Genomic DNA, 16,127 nt, shown 5'->3' with positions numbered 1-16,127 from the left:
CCGTATGTGTAGTTTTCTATCTGTTACAGTTGTTTCATTTATATAATTTGTTTCATTTATATCATAACGCAATGACATGCATATTAACACATCATTGGATGCTTGTGGTTCGATCCCACACTCCCCCAGTCTGCATGTCAAAGTGTCCTTAGGAAAGATACTGAACCCCAAATACACACACACACACAAAGTATATCCATCATAATCACAACAAACACACTGCATGTCTCCTACAGCCTGAGACATAATCCCACTTCCTACTGTGAACACAACCTTATTGACGGATCACATGTAAAAGTCTTACAAGTTCAGACAATCTGTTCTGAATCAGAGTCAGAAATAACTGGAAACAGTTTCAACCACTTTATCCAGTCATTTAGGGGAAGATCCTAACTCTTGTAATTTATTACTGTCATCCAACCACAGTCTTTTCTGAGGTGTGGTCATGTACAGGAAGTGCTCGTTTAAGTCCTCCTGATCGATACCTCTACTCTCACTCTCCCTCATCTTACCAGGGAATAAAATAAAATAAAATAAATAAATAATATATTAACGACAAATAAAAAATATATATTAAAAAAACAATATATAATAATAATAGAGAGGAGGGGATGAAGCAGGGAGGAGAAGGGAGGCAGAAAGAGACGTTTTATTCAATTAAATTTTACAATCATTTTTAATATATATATATACAGTGAGGAAAATAAGTATTTGAACCCCCTGCTATTTTGCAAGTTCTCCCACTTAGAAATCATGGAGGGGTCTGAAATTGTCATTGTAGGTGCATGTCCACTGTGAGAGACATAATCTAAAAAAAATCCAGAGATCACAATGTATGATTTTTTAACTATTTATTTGTATGATACAGCTGCAAATAAGTATTTGAACACCTGTCTATCAGCTAGAATTCTGACTCTCAAATACCTGTTAGTCTGCCTTCAAAATGTCCACCTCCACTCCATTTATTATCCTAAATTAGATGCACCTGTTTGAGGTTGTTAGCTGCATAAAGACACCTGTCCACCCCATGCAATCAGTAAGAATCCAACTACTAACATGGCCAAGACCAAAGAGCTGTCCAAAGACACTAGAGACAAAATTGTACACCTCCACAAGGCTGGAAAGGGCTTTGGGGAAATTGCCAAGCAGCTTGGTGAAAAAAGGTCTACTGTTGGAGCAATCATTAGAAAATGGAAGAAGCTAATCATGACAATCTCCCTCGGACTGGGGCTCCATGCAAGATCTCACCTCGTGGGGTCTCAATGATCCTAAGAAAGGTGAGAAATCAGCCCAGAACTACACGGGAGGAGCTGGTCAATGACCTGAAAAGAGCTGGGACGACCGTTTCCAAGGTTACTGTTGGTAATACACTAAGACGTCATGGTTTGAAATCATGCATGGCACGGAAGGTTCCCCTGCTTAAACCAGCACATGTCAGTTTGCCAATGACCATTTGGATGATTCAGAGGAGTCATGGGAGAAAGTCATGTGGTCAGATGAGACCAAAATAGAACTTTTTGGTCATAATTCCACTAACTGTGTTTGGAGGAAGAAGAATGATGAGTACCATCCCAAGAACAGCATCCCTACTGTGAAGCATGGGGGTGGTAGCATCATGCTTTGGGGGTGTTTTTCTGCACATGGGACAGGGCGACTGCACTGTATTAAGGAGAGGATGACCATGTATTGCGAGATTTTGGGGAACAACCTCCTTCCCTCAGTTAGAGCATTGAAGATGGGTCGAGGCTGGGTCTTCCAACATGACAATGACCCGAAGCACACAGCCAGGATAACCAAGGAGTGGCTCTGTAAGAAGCATATCAAGGTTCTGGCGTGGCCTAGCCAGTCTCCAGACCTAAACCCAATAGAGAATCTTTGGAGGGAGCTCAAACTCCGTGTTTCTCAGCGACAGCCCAGAAACCTGACTGATCTAGAGAAGATCTGTGTGGAGGAGTGGGCCAAAATCCCTCCTGCAGTGTGTGCAAACCTGGTGAAAAACTACAGGAAACGTTTGACCTCTGTAATTGCAAACAGGCTACTGTACCAAATATTAACATTGATTTTCTCAGGTGTTCAAATACTTATTTGCAGCTGTATCATACAAATAAATAGTTATAAAATCATACATTGTGATCTCTGGATTTTTTTTTAGATTATGTCTCTCACAGTGGACATGCACCTACGATGACAATTTCAGACCCCTCCATGATTTCTAAGTGGGAGAACTTGCAAAATTGCAGGGTGTTCAAATACTTATTTTCCTCACTGTATATATCATATAGGTGTTTTATGTGTTAGGTGTTTTAGAAGTGTTTTAGGGTAGAATACACTATTCTATTATGTGTGGATGTTCATGGTGGTGACATACATAACAGACACAAAAGTACTTGGTGAAAAAAAACAAACAAACAACTGTGCAGCAACAGCATGTTGGATGTTTAAGGCAATTTGTGTATGGGTGTGTGTGTGTGTGTGTGTATGTTCAAGAGGTAGAAAAATGGAGGTGGTGTGGGGGAAACTGAGTTGGGAAGTATAGAGATAAAATGCTTTGAACTTAAAAATAAATAAAAATAATAAAAGGTGATTAAGGAGGGGGCAGCAAGAATATAAAAATAATATATATATAAACACCTATAAAGAAATAAGACATTGTGTGTGACAATGTGACATCAGAAATAAGACAGGTCTATGTGCATAAGACAAAAGAGAGTTAACATCAACATCAGCACAAGCACAGGTTTGTGTGCTGTACACTATCACATAATGACCTTCAGAGCCTTCAGAGTGGTAGTTTTTATTGCAAAGGCCCATTGTGTCTAGTTGTTGCATTTTATCTGGTCTGAGTGCAGGTGCTTGCAACAATTTGTTAAAATCCATACAGGCCCTATTGTCCCTCAGTCAGACATGAGAACAAATTAATTAACAGACAAATTAATTCTAAATTACGGTCTTTGCCTGAGCCTCTGATAGCAACACTGTTCAACTGGCGGATGTGTGTGTTTTTGCAAAAAGTGTAGTATGAGTGTTTTTGTGAAGTCTATGTGTTCTTACAAAAATGTGAAGGCCAGAGAGCAACAAGCTGAGTGAGTGTTTCAGTGCATCTTCCAATAAACACCTCATACATTATTCTAATAAACTGTCAGGATTTCTTAAAGAGAACCCAGAAGCAGACCGGAGACAGAGAGCAGTTCAGGATGTTTATTACAGGGAACAATGGGTGGATGGTAAGCAGGGTTAGAGAGGGTGGCGGGCAGGCAGGGAACTTGACAAATTCCTGGAGTCGGTCTTGAGGGGCAGGTCCTTGGTAGAAAGCCATACCTTGTCTCCTACGGTGTGCTGTGGGGCAGGCGTGCGGTGGCGGTTGGCAAAATGCTGGTATTGCTCGGAGGACCTGAGCATCGCAGCCCGGGCGCGGTGCCAAGTCCGGTGACATCGTCTGATATGGGCTTGGACGGAGGGAACTGCCAGATCCCTCTCATGAGAGGGAACAGAGGGGGTTGGTAACCATAGAGACACTGGAAAGGGGACAAACCTGTGCCTGCTGGTAGGCAGGGTATTGTGGAGCATACTCCACCCAGGGGAGTTGTGAGGACCAGGTGGTAGGGTTAGTGGAGACCAAGCAACGGAGGGCAGTCTCCATCTTCTGATTGGTCCGTTCTGCTTGACCGATAGACTGGGGATGATAACCAGAAGACAGACTGACAGTGGCCCCTATGGCCAGGCAGAAGGCCCTCCACACTGCAGATGTAAACTGGGAACCCCAGTCGGAGACAATATCAGTGGGCAAACCATGAACCCGGAACACTTCCTTTACCAAAAGATCAGCCATCTCCTTAGCTGAGGGCAAACTGGGCAGAGACAAAAAACTAAAACGATCCACCACTGTCAGAATAACTGTCATGCCAAGTCCAAAGCCAGGTATGACCAGGGGCGGCGAGAAATGAGCAGAGGGCGGAGGAGAACAGGAGTGGGCTGGTTGAAACTCTTATTCTGTGAACAGATGTGACAGGCAGAAGATGTGACAGGCAGAAACAAACGACTTTGTGTCAGCCTCCATAGTCGGCCACCAAAACCGTCTACGGAGGAAACTCAGGGTACGAGCCAAGCTGGGATGGCAGGTTAGTCTGGAGGACACTATCATCAACAGGCGGTCCACGGGACCATTACCTGGACTGGGCTGGTTCCTTAGTGCCTCCTTAACCTCACGCTCAATATCCGAAATAGTGGCACAGACAGCAGTTCAGGATGTTTATTATAGGGAACAATGGGTGGATGGTAAGCAGGGTTAGAGAGGGTGGCGGGCAGGCAGGGAACTTGAGCTGAGGTCCGGGAGGTGGGTGCTGACGGGCAGGCAGAGTGGAAGGGTTGGGTCCGGGGATCACAGACATGATGGCTGGTGTAGATGACTGGAGACGGAGAGAAACAAGATTAACAAGGATCAGAAAGACAGACTAACTCAACTAAGCAAGTTACTTGAAGTTTGGCTGGTGCGAGTGCATATACAAATGACACAACGATCCAGTGGTGACTGGATGGTTGGAGGCAGTATAAGAAGGGTGAGGAGATTGCTTGATGAAGAGCAGGTGAGTGATCAGGGATGGGGAGCAGATGAGTGAGTGAACCAGATCCGAGGACACACCTCCTCTCGCCGACCGTGCAGGGAGAAGGAGGGAGAACACAGACAAACACAAAAGGACAGGTTTAAAAAAAAAAAAGATCTTTATCAGCCAGAGAACGGACATTTGGTGGACGTTTTCCCATTCGGCGTCTCCAGTAGATTCCATACAGAGCTGCTGCTCCTCCAACTATTTACTCCGCAGATTCGATAAGGAACGATGGAATAGTATAAGCAGTTGAAAGTCCAATATTTAAGAGTTCTTCTCTGCTAAATGTTACCAGAGAGGGATGGAAGAAAACAGAGTTAATAAACAAAAAGCACTATGGATATACTTATTTTGTGTTTTACAGGAAAGAAGCAAAATATATGTCACTCCTAACATCCATGTCCCGAAAGACCTCACCTTTGAATACCGCCTGTCTAGGGCATCTTTTGATGCACATATGGCGCTTCTGAGGGAGAAGACCCATGGCTGGGGCCAAGATACTGATGTCCTCTTGGTTGCATACTGACTGGCACATGGATTGTCTTACAGTGTTGTCTCTTGGGTCTTTCTTGTGCCAAAGACAACCTTGTTTGATGTCGTTCATCGCATCTGTGATACGATGCTGTTAAATAAAGTGGTCCACTTCCTCACACTGGCACAGTGTGCTGAAGTTGGGTATGGCTTTCAACACACATGGTCCGCGTGCACAAGACTAGCAGACCAGGTAACTCTTCCACTCTTTCAGGCTGTCTCTCACCTCTTCAAGAACATGATTATTTTTTTAATAAATGGCTTTTTTTGTTAAATTTTGGTCTTGATCAATAATTGACCAACTTATCAACACATTGGTTAGTACATCAATAACTGAAGAACTGGCCTTTTCTTTCACAGTGTTATATGTCATATTTCTTACAGTGGATCTTTCTGTGAGAGATGCAAAGATCCAGGGCTACCTAAAAAACGATTAACTCTATAAAAACCACTGTTGAGGGACATTTCTTTGGTCAAACTATTCTTACTAATTAATGTGGTGGTCAAATGTAAATTGAAGTATTTAGTAAATAGAAGAACATTGTGTCTTGCTGACCCTAGAAACTCAAGATAAGAGAAGAACTGAGTGTCTTTTAGTGCCTGAAGCCACTAAAAAGAGTAATCATGTTGCCACCACTCCTCAGAAAGTACAGCAACCAGAAAATATGTCTAAGAACACTGAACAACCCAACCGAGGCAAAGCTAGAAGCAAAGACTTACAGTTAATACCATTGAATATACTATCATTGGATGGGAAGTTGGTGAAAAAGGTATGCCATATTTACAAGGCTTTGTAAATTTGAAAGTAAAGAAACCACTGGCTGGTATCAAAGAGATGGATTTCAGTCGCGCCGCTAGAGGTGCCGATGTGGACAACGAGAAGTACTGCAGTAAAGATGAAGATATTTACCTAGACATTGGTGAGCCTTCTGCTCAAGGAAAACGGACGGATCTGGATGCTGCTGTGGAGATGCTTCGTGCAAGTAATGGAGATCTGTGTGTGGTTGCTACGGCAATGCCTCTGCTTTTATTCCGTATGACCATGGACTGTCTCAGTGGGTTGACTTTGCTCAGCTTGGTAAGCAATGTGATTTTAAAACACGTGTTCATGTGCTTGTAGGGCCACCATTATGTCCCCCTAACCCTACTACAGGAGACAGGAAAGGTAGCACTGAAGCACCTTTCCTTATCATTTAGAGAATTTGACCAGCTCTTATTATGGCTGCCAAAACAAGTTAACCCATAATCAACCCCTGCAGTTTTCAAACCCCAGCTCTGCACATCTTTGCCAGATTGTCTGTTCACTTCCAGTGGCACACTTGCTATCAGTTGTAAAAAGCTATGACATGCTGTCTTTGCTTGTTTCTCAAGCTCCGTTTGTCTGCCTTGCTAGGTTTCTTCCTTCTTTCTGAGTCCTCGCAGCCACCAAACCTTAACATATCCATGTGAATTGATAAGATTCACATGGATCCAACATCTGTTTAATATCTTTTAGACACAGATGTCTCCCACTTATCCATTTTTAGCTGTAGCTGTATCTGATGTTATCTGTAGGCCTAAAAAGATTTAATAATAATTGATAGCTGATTATTGCCCTGCGATGGACTGGCGACCTGTCCAGGATGTACCCCGCCTTTCGCCAGCTGGGATTGGCTCCAGCACCCCGCGACCCTGTACGCAGGATAAGCAGTTGACGATGGATGGATGGATAGCTGGTTATACAGTCCTCTGTTTAAACATGCATTTTATCATTGAGGTTAACAAATACAGAGAGCATATCTTTGCTATTTCAGCAATTAAACATTCCCACAATTACATTACACAAAATTACAAGTCCACAAAATCAGTGCTGCTGCTGGACCTGCCTGCAGGCTTCAGTCTGAGAAGACAGCTGAAACACAAAGAGAGAGATGTGCAATTTTTTTTCTGCTCTTGTCTGTATATATAGTATGTATATCTAACACTAACATTATGAATTAAACATTTTTCTGTTCTAATATTCATCACTCCATCATTTACTCCTCATTTTGTGAAACTCCACAATCATTTTGTAGCTGCTTCACCACCCCTGATACTCTTCTCCATCTTTGTCCCAGCCAAGGATTGAACTGCTAACCCACAGTAGGAGCAGGAGGAAAACCCCCTTTCCCATGGCCTCATCAGGGAAACAGGCCAGAAGACAAGTAAAAGTTATTATGGCAATCCACCATTACCAGTAAGAAATGAACCCAGAGTTAACCCTGAACTTATCTGGATAAGCTCAAATCCTGTTTCGTGGTACAAGCCTCTGGTATGTGAGTGAGTGTGTTTTTATTTATTTTTCCTTATGGATGGTTGTGTGTGATTGGTGTGTTGAGCTCCTTCTCTCCTGGTAGGCGTGTTCTTCAGCTTCCCTGGGTTCACTCACCTGACAGTAATCACCACTCTCACACCTGTTCCTCATCACTCCAATCACCTCAGCCTACTTAAGACCAAACAAGTCCTTCTTGTGTTGTTTATGGTGTGGTCATGTACCAGTGGTGTTGGTGTTAAGCGTGTGCTGTCACAACATTCATTACTCCATCATTTACTGAGACTTCAGTCATTTTGTATTTGATATACAACTCCTGAAGCTCTTCTCTATCTTTGTCCCAGCAGAGGAGAGCCCCCCTTCCCCATGGCCTTCAATTCAGATTAGTTTGCTTGTGTGTTTTTCTTCCATTACTTGTACTACTCACCTTTCACTCATCCACACACCTTTTACACTACTAATGCCTAAAATCCCCAAATTCCTTTAAGAGTTGTTCTGCTTTGTTTAATAAATACCCTTTTCATCTTTCATCAGTGTGTGGACTCATTTGCTGCAAGTCCTGAGCAACACTAAATACTGCCTGCCAATTCTTTCTGATGTTTATGAAATTCACAGAAAGGGTAAGGCCAAAATTCTCTGACAGTGAAGGTGTCTGGCCTCAATGTTTCTTTGAGGCTGCAGGTTAAACTTTGGGCCCCAAACCTAATCCACCCCCCCATGACACATCCCAGGATAACTGGGAACCTCAGACAAACTGTGGAATCAGCTGTAGGATAAGCAACACTGGAAAGTTCTTCACGCCAATTATATTTTCCTGAGCACTTGGGATACGGACAACACACTTTCTAGGCAAGGTGTTGCCTCCTTGCTGCTGGCACTTACTGTAAGCTGTCGACTGTAAGAAGCAACAAGGAACACCGCCACTTATAAAGGACACACATCCTCAGCAGTGGTTCGAGAAGAGCTCGGGGCAAAACGAGCAGATCAAAATGTGGAAACGCTTCACGAATTTGCGTGTCATCCTTTCGCAGGGGCCATGCTAATCGTCTCTGTATCTGTATCCAATGTATCATATGTGCTGCCGGAGCAAGCACGGAAAGTCCTACCTCGCTGCCTAACTTTTAATCCCCTACTTGCGCAAACGACCCTTTTGCAGCAGTGCAGGCTGAGGCACCTGAAATTCGTTCTTCTCTGTTCCAATTGTTCCAATTTCTGGCCAGTGATTGACAGTCAACAGTGATGCCCCGCCTCTCCGCATTTCCGAGATCACACAGCCCGCTAGATTGTCATTTCATGCGAGGTTACATTCATCAGAATCACTTTTAGTGGCCAGGTGTGTGTAGACATCCAAGGAATTTGACAGAATAAGCTTAATAGATCTTTGTCATGAATATCAAACATTTTATCAGAGCAGCTTCATTATATTATTACAGATATTCTGACATCTCTTTATATTTGAAATAAACATTAAGTTGTAACAGCATGTTGTCCTACAACTGATTCCATAGAGAGATGCTCAGTTTGTCTGAGAGGTTCCCAGTTGTCCGTTGATGTGTCATGGGAGGGGTTCATTAGGTTTGGGGCCCAAGGTTTAACCTGCAGCCTTAAAGAAAAAATGAGGCCAGTCACCTTCAGTGTCAGGGCATTTTGGCCTTACCCTTTCTGTGATTTTCATATATTTTGGAAGAATTGGCAGGCAGTATTTAGTGTTGATGACGGTGAATAAGATGTTGGTTAGTTGAGTCGGTGTTAAATTATTTGGAGTTGGTTTTTCCTTTCCTCTGTATATATGTATATTTAATGCAAACATTATACATTTAAATTAAACCTTTTTCTGTGTCTCAACATTCATTACTCCATCATTTACTCCTCATTTACTGAGACTCCACAGTCCTTCTGTATCAGCTTTACAACCCTGAAGCTCTTCTCCATCTTTTATCCCAGCAGAGGATTGAACCGCTAACTACCGAGGAGAACCCCCCTTCCCCATGGCCTTCACTTCAGATTAGTTTGCTTGTGTGTTATTTTCCATTACTTGTACTACTCACCTTTTACTCATCCACACACCTTTTACACTAATAACGCCTAAAATCCCCAAATTCCTTTAAGAGTTGTTCTGCTTAGTTTAATAAATACCCTTTTCATCTTTCATCAGTGTGTGGACTCATTTGCTGCAAGTCCTGAGCAACACTAAATACTGCCTGCCAATTCTTTCTGATGTTTATGAAATTCACAGAAAGGGTAAGGCCAAAATTCTCTGACAGTGAAGGTGTCTGGCCTCAATGTTTCTTTGAGGCTGCAGGTTAAACTTTGGGCCCCAAACCTAATCCACCCACCATGACACATCCCAGGATAACTGGGAACCTCTCAGACAAACTGTGGAATCAGCTGTAGGATAAGCAATTGCTGCTGGCACTCACCATGTCATGATTTCGACTGTAAGAAGCAACAAGGAACACCGCCACTTATAAAGGACACACATCCTCAGCAGTGGTTCGAGAAGAGCTCGGGGCAAAACGAGCAGATCAAAATGTGGAAACGCTTCACGAATTTGCGTGTCATCCTTTCGCAGGGGCCATGCTAATCGTCTCTGTATCTGTATCCAATGTATCATATGTGCTGCCGGAGCAAGCACAGAAGTCCTACCTCGCTGCCTAACTTTTAATTCCCTACTTGTGCAAATGACCCTTTTGCAGCAGTGCAGGCTGAGGCACCTGAAATCCGTTTTTCTCTGTTCCAATTGTTCCAATTTCTGGTTAGAAGGTCAACAGCGATGCCCCGCCTCTCCACATTTCCCTCCAATCACTGTACAGGATTTGTCCCGCTGTGCCCTGGCTACGGAGAACACACAGCCCACTAGATCGTCATTTCATGCAACGTTAAATTCATCAGAATCACTTTTAGTGGCCAGGTGTGTGTATACATCCAAGGAATTTGACAGAATAAGCTTAATAAATCTTTGTCATGAAATTTTTGAGTTTTGAGTTTGGCTTAGTTGACTGATGGGAACGAGTCTGACCCAAAAAATCCGGGATGTTGCAGAACAATGTGGATTATAATTTAGTTGCTGTACTGACCGTCGATGATGAGTTAATGTCTGATTTACATAGTTTTGTCAACTACCTCCAGAGGAAGGCGCCAGCTTACAGATGGAAAACGCCGTCTGGTACGTCAGGCAGCTGCAGCAGCATCACAGCCAATGTCGCGGCTGCAAGCCTAAGAGCCAAGAGTGTATCACAACACGTATTTTATTTTAAAGCTGAGTTTGACCTAGATGACCTTTCTGAAGACATTTTAGTGTTTGTCCTGTCGCCACATTAAAGATGTTGTGTCATTTATTCTTTCACATTAATTCCTCAACACATACTTTGTAGCTGCAAAAAAATAGTTGTTGTTACATCTTTTTTTAATCTTTGTGGTAACTCTGTGTTTCCATTGACGCAACAACATTATAGTCACCAGCCTGCGTCATGAACATGAACTAACACACTTTTGAATGTCTATGGGAGTGTGGTTTGATTGAAAAACAGTGACTCATGGTCAATTAGTTCTCTCCAGTCACGGTACTAGCAGACAGCAATGCAACAGTAATAAGAGTCAGTTTGTTGATTCAGATATTAATGGAAAGTCACCAAGATGTCCTGTTATACTCTTTTTTATTTTTAAACAAATATTAAATATTATATATTCTCACTGGGGGTGTTATGCATTTGTACCATAGAACTGAGGTGGTTGTTGTGGATGATCAACAAATAGAGCATGTGGTTCACATACTGCATCCTACGTGTGGTTATGTTTATGCTACTTACTCACTTTGTTTAAAGGGGCTAAATGTAGTTTTCAGCAGCCACTAGCAGTGCAGTTTTTTTTATTGCAACCTGGTGTGTGCTCGTATGCATGCTCGAACTCATGAGCGAGCAGAATCCGACACACCGGTAGACAGATTCACACAACACGCTGTAAAACTGCAACGCTACAGTACTATTTTTATCAGCTTGAGGTTGAAGTAATCCATGCTTGTTGCACGGTAACGTTACATCACCTGCCATTTTTATTCTCACGTTTTCAGTAACTTTTTGTGTTTCTTTCACTGAACAATGTCCGCACAGCTAAATGCATTGGATGATAAAAAAAATGGTTAGTAAGCTAGACTGAATATTATAATGAGATTGTTGCCACACTTTAAAACAGTGGCAACAATCCACAGTTAGACCACAGTAAATACCCAACCAACTAAAGCACAACAACACAATAAATTTCACATGCTTTGCAAAACAAAGCAAAGGTCTCTTCGCTTTGAAAGTCTGAAAGTCTTTCTGACGTTAACTGTGTTGTCACCCAAAGTCTGAAGGGCTCCAGTACATTAAACTTTTGTGTTGCGATGTTGTTGTTCGGTACAGATTCAGCAGGCAAGAGGCGCAAGAGCGCGCGTATGCAAGTTACAGCCAAGGTATTTCCGGAAAATCTGACCCAGACTTTTCACAAAGGATTAGACATACTGGCCGTCAGAGGTAACAGAAAAACCTTGGATGTGGATCGTTTTTATGTGAGGTTACAACCCATTCACACACAGGCAATAAAAAAGTAGGCTAATTCATTACATTAAAAAAATACTTTTTCAAGATTTAACCAACACCACCATCTCTCCTGAAAGTGCTTTTATTGACCTAAAGAGAACCATAAAAATGTGAATCACGCTTTAGCTGCCACAAATGGATATTGTAGTGAAAATAGATTTACTTACTTAATTACTTACAGTCCAGTTGTCCATTATAGGGGCTTATTATTGTGTAACATGATTGTTGATATAAGGTGGTACAGTGGTTAGCACTGTCGCCTCACATCCCCGGTTGCCCCGGCCTTTCTGTGTGGAGTTTGCATGATCTCTCCGGGTGCTCCAGCTTCCTCGCACCATCCAATCCGGTTGATTGGTTACCCTAAATTGTCCTTAGGTTAACCAGTCAAATTAGGTTGTTCGTCTATGTGTGGCCCTGCGATGGACTGGGGATCTGTCCAGGGTGTACCCCGCCTTTCGCCCGACATCAGCTAGGATTGGCTCTTTCAACTTTTTATATTTCACAAGTAAACTACTATATGCAGTGATATAGAATAATAAAGGATAATGATGCAAATGTATAAATTTCTGATTCATTCTTATTACAAATACTTTAGTACAGTCAATGAAGTGGAAAGACGTTATTCTTACTGTTTTTCTCTGTGACTCTGGTACATTTCTCAAATCATCCTTAACATTCTACGTGCAGCCGGCTGTGAGACGAGACCGAAAACACATTCTGCAGAGATATTCAATAACTCCACACTTACACAATATAGTGCCCCCAAAATCACCTTACACATTAACACATTACACATACATGATATACTGCTGGTTATACTACAACAACTGGTTATACTACAACAACTGGTTATATCACAAGCAGGATTCACATTTATGTGAAAATGTACTTGTAGCTCGTTGTCTACTTAACTACGATAATAAAGAGCGTTTGTGTTTTAAACACGTTTTGCTTACGAGTTATTGATCCCGGAAGCTCAAATCTGTGAATCTATTTCCAACTTTACTGGACTCAGTAATAAATGGCACCTTTCCAGTCATCTCTAATTACGAGATCTTTTCTCATAATCACAAGATCTTTTCTCATAATTACGACATCCTGATCTGTAATTATGAGATAAGGCTTCCAATTTTTTTTTCTTTGGTGAATGCAATGCGCTTCCGTACCATTGAAAAAAACTGTAAGTGAGAATGGAAAAACACAAGACCTCTTTCTACAAAATCACTGGTGAGTGAAGCATTGGGAAACTCTTCTATAAGGACTTGCGGATATAAACCAAACATACAAGTGAAATGTGACTTAATGGAGTGTTTTCATGAAGTCTAATTAGTGGTGTGACTGTGTGTGTGTGTGATGTTTTGTGGATCTTATCCTATGAAATAATACAGTGGCATCCTCCCCCCTCTCCTCCTTCTTAGTCAGATGGTCGCCCACGGCCCAGGAGTTTTTCCTTGCTCTTGCTTGCTCATGGTGGGAATTTTTTGGGTCTCTCTAAATATTATAACAAAGAGTAATGAGATGACTTCTGTTATGCTGCTATATAAATAAAATTGAACTGAATATTTTTTCTGATGAAAACTGTCTTTCTTACTATTTGTGCAAAATCAACAAGTAGCTATTTTTGGGGACAAAATGATCCATCACATACCTCTCATGTCAACTTTAGTGCTGAGTTTCCACATCTTTTTATTCTTCTTCATGTTTTTTGACTTGAGAAGGTTAAATGACTGAATGGATCTATAGTTTGATCTATTTCTGGGGGTTGTCTTAAAAAATAATCTCCTAAAATACACATATTTATTTGATTTTAGGGAAACACCACATAAAGTAAGTTATTTGGCTTAAAACTAAAATTTGATCTTGAAAGACTTTTGTTGGTGTATCTACTATATGAGGACCTCACTTTGCATAAATATCCTCTCTGAAGGTCTAAAACTGTCCTTACAGAGACAGATGAACAAGAGTTCACATTCACACATTGTCAGGACTTTAAATTCCTCTCTGCTGTTTTCTCTGTGATGCCATTTGTATGCTACAAACCCTGGTGATTAGTGACATCTACTGGTGATTAGTGACATCTACTGGTGATAACAATAAAGTGCAACCTACAGTAACTACAACTTCAGTGTTGACAAATTACCGGAAACACCAATATTAATAATAATAATAATAATAATAATAATACATTTTATTTCTATAGCGCTTTTCAAGACACTCAAAGACACTTTACAGTAAAAGCAGAAGTTATGTACATTTAAAACAGATAAAGATAAAGAAAAACATAAATAGTATAATATAAAATATATGAACAGTAGATAAAATCATGTGGTGCGGAAATACATAAGAGCAAAGGGGCCAATGATTCATTTTGGGATGTGTTTATGGCATTTTGAATGCAGTGTTTCATTTTGAAGGACATATGAGGCATTTTGCATTTTGTGTGAGCAGTTTTGGGAATTGTGTGTAGAGTTTTGAAAAAAGGAGACATAGTTTTGAAAATGTGTGTAAGCCGTTGGAAAAAACTGTAAAAGAAAAGGAAATCATGAACATAGATACACCAAAAGTATTATTTTTACTTTCATTGCAAAAAATTACTGTAATAGTTATTTACAATACTGTACTGTTGAAATAACCCCTAGATCAGGGGTTGGCAAATAAGTCAGGGATCGGGCCAAACCTTTTTAAAGGCCAGAACAAATTATTTTAAACCCTTGTGTACTTATGTGCATGTTCAGCTCAGTCGACATAACTCTTCCAACTCTTCCTCCTTGAACTTGTCCTCATTGTTGTGCCCTGCCTCTCCCTCCTACTCCCCTTGCACTCCATCCATTGTTCAAAACAGGCAATCTGACCTTTGTCAGTGCTTGAAGTGGGGCGGTACGCGGGACTTCTCCCAAGCTGCCAGCCCTCTTCTCTGCCCTCTCCATATAAGGTTTACATTTACATTTATTCATTTAGCTGACGCTTTTATCTAAAGCAACTTACAATTGCTATATATGTCAGAGGTCGCACGCCTCTGTAGCAACTAGGGGTTAAGTGTCTTGCTCAGGGACACAATGGTGGATGTCTCACAGTGGGGGATTGAACCTGGATCTCTCACAACAAAGGCATGTGTCTTATCCAGGTTTCTGGGCGCTACATGACACTTACTTGTTCCTGTTCTCACCTGCCTGCTAATCTCTGTCTGCAGAGAGAGACGAGGGAGAAGTGAGGAGTGAGCTGATGAAAAAGCGTAGCATTTTGATTGGTTGCGTTTTGAAAATGTGAAAGTCACTTCCTGTTAGATTTTTGTGTCTTATGTAGAGAATTGTGTTTGCTCTTTGAGTGAGAGGTTTCTAAAATCATGTGACATGTATGAGACTAAAACTCTTGATGGGACATCATGTCAAGACATTTTGAGTGAGTTTTAAGGCATCATGAGGTGCTGTCAAAACTTCTGATACATTAGTCACAAACCAGTGCAACATCATGTGTCAAGCTTTTCTAGGGGAATTTCTTGATCTTTACTCGCACCAAACAGCTCTGCACTGCAGGGGTTGTGTGTGTGTGTGTCTGTTGGTGTACATGTTTCCTATGTGTTCACTAATTTAGTGAACATATCACATCAAAGCAAAGCAAATCAGAAAAGTTTAATTTCATTCAGAAATCCGCTAAAGGTATTTTGCAGTTCCACAGTTTTAGTTACCACTGCTATTAGGTTTACATAATTTAACAGTTAATTTGATAGAAAAAAACAGTCACCAAACTTCATTTCTGTTCTAATTGTATCTCTAAAATCTCTATCCTGTTTTTATTCTCTCCTTTTTCAGCTTTACAGCAGTGCAGTGTAGAGTTTGGTCATAAAGTGTTTTCAGATGTGAAGAAACCCAAAGCAGCTTCAGTGCGGCAGAAAGTGAAACCCTGACCTATTTTCCCACGTAAATGAAACTGCAATTCAGAAAACGGTTTCCGTTCTGTTAGTAGAGCGGTCTGTGTGTGGACAAAGAGGGTGGGGGGGGGGTAAGATTTATTGCACAAATGCTCAGGTTTCCAGAGGCGGTGTCTGTTTGTTGTTGGATCTTGTGTGTTTCCTGTTATCCAAACAGGAAGGAAATACATGTCTGACATGTAAAAATCAACACAAAC

The 16,127-nt window shown here is 41.5% G+C and overlaps 2 non-coding genes across 2 annotated transcripts; both read right to left on the bottom strand.

The window, feature by feature from the left end:
• Positions 1-8,411: 8,411 nt before the first annotated feature.
• Positions 8,412-8,519, bottom strand: LOC119915168. The gene has a single exon (XR_005446907.1). It is a non-coding gene; the product is annotated as a U6 spliceosomal RNA (small nuclear RNA).
• A 1,433-nt stretch (positions 8,520-9,952) lies between these two features.
• On the bottom strand, positions 9,953-10,060 carry LOC119915167. The gene has a single exon (XR_005446906.1). It is a non-coding gene; the product is annotated as a U6 spliceosomal RNA (small nuclear RNA).
• Positions 10,061-16,127: the final 6,067 nt, after the last annotated feature.

Source organism: Micropterus salmoides, unplaced genomic scaffold (assembly GCF_014851395.1).
Source record: "Micropterus salmoides isolate LMB-PRFRI ecotype aquatic unplaced genomic scaffold, ASM1485139v1 Ms_hic_scaffold_20, whole genome shotgun sequence".
Lineage (NCBI taxonomy): Eukaryota > Metazoa > Chordata > Actinopteri > Centrarchiformes > Centrarchidae > Micropterus > Micropterus salmoides.
This window is presented reverse-complemented; position numbering and strand designations above follow the sequence as displayed.